Source organism: Haemaphysalis longicornis, unplaced genomic scaffold, assembly GCF_048455015.1.
Source record: "Haemaphysalis longicornis isolate Haplotype H1 unplaced genomic scaffold, Haemaphysalis longicornis Haplotype H1 scaffold_5, whole genome shotgun sequence".
Taxonomy (NCBI): Eukaryota; Metazoa; Arthropoda; class Arachnida; order Ixodida; family Ixodidae; genus Haemaphysalis; species Haemaphysalis longicornis.
Genome location: NW_027526385.1, coordinates 18,867,473 through 18,872,400, shown reverse-complemented (window position 1 = coordinate 18,872,400; position 4,928 = coordinate 18,867,473). Strand labels below are relative to the sequence as shown.

Genomic DNA, 4,928 nt, shown 5'->3' with positions numbered 1-4,928 from the left:
TGGTCTAGTAAAATAAAGAAAACAATGGCAAGAGGTCTACTATCGCCGCTGGTCATAATAGGAAGGAAAAGGGTGGCTGTGTCCTAGTCCGAAAGCTTGAGTTCCTTCGGGCATTGTGAAACAAACACGCCGGGGCAGTGGCTGGGCCAAGACAAAGCGTTTATTGCGATAGCGTGGGTTAATGTAGCGTTGTGCGAGAGGGGTTAAGAGGCGGGGGAAGGAGAAGGAGCAGTGGTGATAACGGCGGCTTCGGCTGGCGTGACGTCATAGATACATCATTTCGCTCCCCCTACGGTGAGTAATGGTCTGGCGGTTTGCGTTGCCGGGCCGACCGACGCAACACCGGAGTTGAGGTGCTCCCGGCGATCTCGTTGCTTGTTGGCACTCGCCTCGGTGTTCCTCCTGCTGGGGGTGCGCCGGCAGTCTCCCTGCACCCGGAGTCACTTGCTTCTCCCTGGTCGTGTTCTAACTCCCGTGGCTTCACCTGGTCGCTGTGGCGCCGAATGGTTTCCCCCTCCGGACCATCGGCATTCGCTAGGCGGGCTCCGTCTTCGATGTAATGCTGGCTGGAGTCCGCGGCTCGCCTCGCCCGAAGTTCCTCACCCAGACTGGCTCACCGGGCTGCCACACATCGATGGAGGGGCGGTCAACTGGTGAGGGTGGAACGGACACTGTGTTGTCCAGCCTGGAGTAAAGATCGTAGCCCATTAGGAGTTGCGCTGGTGTACGGCTCCCCGCATGCGGCGTCCTGCGGTACCTATGCAGAATCCTTGCAGGGCGGGTTTTCAGTTACCCTTGCACATTCTTCTTCAAAGAAAATTTGACAGTACGAACAGCCCGCTCCGCGAGCCCATTGGACTGGGGGTGATACGGTGCTGTTCGGAGGTGTACTATGTTATTCAGCTTCATAAAATTGCGAAATTCCAAACTCGTAAACTGTGGGCCATTATCGGATACCAGCGTCCGGGGCAACCCGAATGTACTGAACAAGGTGCGCAGAGCCTCTATGGTGGCGTGCGTGGTGAAACTCTTCATGGGTATCGCTTCTATCCACTTACTGTGTGAATCCACCACAATCAGTAGCATGTGACCATCGATCGCCACCGCAAAATCAATATACAGCCTCGACCAACGCCCATCCGTTTCCGGCCATGCAACAGGGGTTTCTAGGGGGGCATAGGGGCAGCTTGGATGCAACTGGGGCAGAACTTAACCATGCGCTCAATGTCATTATCGATACGGGGGTACCACATCAAGGAGCGCCCTAGCCGCTTCATTGAGCAAATTCCTTGAAGCGTATCAAGCAGCAGGCGTACCATTACTGCTCGGGCACTCTTAGGCACGATCACTCAATGGCCTCAGTAGAGAAGCCCGTAACTCCCCGTTATCTCAGCCTTCCGGTTGAAGTATGGCATCAAGTGCTGGTTCTCAGGCCCCAAATTTCTTGGCTACCCCTCCTGCACCCATTTTTGCACCTTTGCTAAATTGTCATCGAGCTCCGTGAGAGTGCCCAGTTGCTTCGCATACATGACACCATCATTGAGGGTTGCCGTGAGCAGGACATACTCACCGTCCCCAGTTTCTTCCTGCGTCCCTGGCTGGGAAGTTGCTGACGTGGGGAGCCTTCTGAGGGCATCTTCTGGAACGTTGTCTTTCCCGGGCTGGTGTTTGATGACGTAATCGTATGCGCTCAGCAGCAGGGCTCATCGCTGGATTCGCGCAGCGGCCATCACGGGTACTGGCCTGTCTGGATGAAAAAGTCCCAAAAGCGGCTTATGGTCCGTCATCAATGTGAAAGTATTGCCCAGTAAGTAGTGTCGGAATTTCGATGCACCAAACACAAGTGTCAAGGCTTCACGCTCCAACTGCGAGTAATTTTGCTCAGCTTCCGTCAATAACCGAGAACGGAACCCTATGGCCGAAGTACCCCGCCCCCGACATCGTGTGAAAGCACTGCGGCGATTCCGTCCGGGGAGGCATCGCATTCCAGGACTAGTGGCCTGTGTGCGTCAAAATGCGCCAGAAAATCTGCGGATTTGAGAAGGTCTTTCACATTGCTGATTGCCTGTTGTTCAGTGGTACCCCACTCCCACTTAGCTTCCTTCCGGAGTAGTTGATATAAGGGCGCCATGGCGGTCGATGCGTTGAGGAGAAACTTGTGGTAGTACGTGACCATGCCAATGTAGGACCTTATTTCTGCGGGATTCCGCGGTGCCTAAACCTCCAGCATGGCGTCTATGTTCTCCGTCTTTGGTTGAAGACCTCAAGCGCTAATTTGATGTCCCAAAAAATCCACCTCTGGTTGGCGGAACTTGCACTTGTCTGCGTTCAAGCGCACGCCATATTCCTGGAAACGCTGTGGTGCAGTCATCGCGTTTCTCTGCCAAGATGACGTCATCTAGGTAGACCTGAACACCGGGAAGCCCCTGCAAAATGGTCTCCATACGACGTTGAAACACTGCCGGCGCGGACGCCACTGCAAAAGGCAGGCGAGTGAAGCTGAACAGTCCCTTATGCGTTTTTATGGTCGTGAGTAGCATGGCTTCTTCATCCAACGGAAGCTGAATGTACGCCTCCCGCAAGTCTATCGTGGTAACAACTTCACCGCCGTTTAATGTCGCCAGGATATCCTCCACCCGTGGGAATGGATATTGCTCAGTGTGACAGGCTTTGTTTACCGGTTTAAAATCGCCGCAAAGGTGGATCCAGCCATTCCGCTTCACTACCGGCACCACTGGCGCGGCCCACTTCGAATGAGGCACCGGGACAATAATACCGGTGCCCGAAAGGCGGTCCAGTTCCGCGTCGACCTTTGGACGAAAAGCATAAGGAACTTCGCGTGCTTTCCAAAATTTCGGCACCACGTTTTCTCGCGTTTCGAAGTGTACCGGAGGCCCTTTTATGAGACCTAAACTTGGCGCGAACACATCAGCGAATTCTTCTAGTAACCGGTCCACGTTATTGTCGTCAGCACCGACAAAATCAGTTGCTCACCTGATGTGTTCACGTTCATGACCGGTGCCTCGAGCATGTGGAACCCTGGAATCAGGTCGCGTCCGCAGAGGTTGGAGCCGGAGCAACCAAGGACTTGCAAAGACCCATCCATCGACCTGTTTGCGCACGAAACCTTGAGCTTAAGTTGCCCCCGCACTGGAAGCCGTCCCAGGAAGCAGGTCAGTTTCAATGGTGAACCACGTAGCTTGAGCCACACTGCATTGTTCCGCTCATATGTGGGCCACGTGATGACCGAAACCGGCGAGCCTGTGTCGACCTGCATGTCCACTGGAACCCCAGCACAATCCAAGGTGCGCACGATGGGTTGCGTAATGCCGACATTGCCGATATGACTGTTCGCTGCCTCCAGCGCGAACATACCGTCCGCGCCCGTGTCTTCCTCCCGCGAAGACAAGGCGTGTACTTGCCGCACTCGTGGCACCCCCCCGAAACCACTCTCACGGCGGCAACAGGCTCGGGCGATATCACTTCGTTGTTTGCATCCGAAGCATGACGCCGAGCGGAAGCGGCAATCCTCGGGCTCGTGCCCTTTTGCTCCGCAGGGGCAGCACGCAACAATCTGTAACCGGCTTCTTGGGCGATAGGAGTGGCCTCCCAGCGCATGCACACTTCCCCCAGCGGCGGGGCTTACTATCTCTTGCGCGTTGGCTTCGGCCATTTCGGCGGATATCGCCACTTCTTCCGTTTCGCTCCTCGACAGCTGTGGTTTCGCGATTAGCTGCCGATGCACTCCTGCGCTTTGCAGTGCACACATGATACGATCTCGTAGCATTCTATCCAACGATGTGCCAAAATTGCAGGTGTCCGCATTTGTCGAATCGCCACGATAAAATCCTTGACCGGTTCGCCGGGCAGCTGGCTGCGGGTGAAGACCTTGTACGACTGCGCTATCTCGTTCAGTTGCGGCGAAACGTGCTGCTTAAGCAATGCTAGCAGTTGTGGGTACGAAAGTTCATTCACCTTATCCGGAGCACAACGTCCGCTCAGCACGTAGACGGTGTAGGTGGACAGTCCAGTCCCCAGCAGGGCCCGCTTCTTTTTGTCTTCCGTGATGCCATTTCCCTCAAAGAAGGCTTCCAGCCGAACCTGGTAAGCGGGCCATTTGTCGCTCGTCTCGTCGAACTGCGGTGGGCTGGCCTATACTCCCGTGGGTGCGGCGGTCATGGCGGACTGAGTTGACGCCACGTTCTCATCCCATTCTCAACGCCACTGAAACGAACACGCCGGGGCAGTGGCTGGGCCAAGACAAAGCGTTTATTGCGATAGCGTGGGTTATTGTAGCGTTGTGCGAGAGGGGTTAAGAGGGAGGGGAAGGAGAAGGAGCAGTAGTGATAACGGAGGCTTCGTCTGGCGTGACGTCACAGATACATCACATTGCACTGTCGCCATGGCGATGGCCCGCTACGCGCGGCGGTGAGGCGTACGTTCTTTGAAGGGGAAATGCCACAGAACTTTATTGTAGATGTAATCGATCTTTATAAACAGGTTGAATGCACACCACGGAAATGTTGTAATCCGAAAACTCTGACACTGCATACTCTCTTCTTTAAAAGGAAGTGCCCGGTAGATGGAGAACCGAGAGTAAGAAGAACGGGCAACGCCCACTCGTACAAACATTCATGCAAACATACAATGCATTACCGCTAAGAGATGTAACAAGTACAAAGCCGAAACCAAAGCTAGAAACAAATGCACGCAACTCAGCACTACAAACTATATCAAAAGAAACATACCAAATCCAATCTCATGAAGCGAATTCGAACTGCCCAAGTTACAAACGGCATAAAGAGCTACGCCCTGATACAGACAAGTATCAAATATACAAAACATGGGGCAGTCCCTGAGGTATGGAATGCATTGTACATTGTGAAGTTAGTTATATTAGAGGACTTATTCAGCTCAAAGATTTCCGG

General features: G+C 54.0%; 1 pseudogene; it reads right to left on the bottom strand.

Annotated features, from left to right (window-relative positions):
• Positions 1–534: 534 nt before the first annotated feature.
• On the bottom strand, positions 535–4,179 carry LOC144139601 (uncharacterized; annotated as a pseudogene).
• Positions 4,180–4,928: the final 749 nt, after the last annotated feature.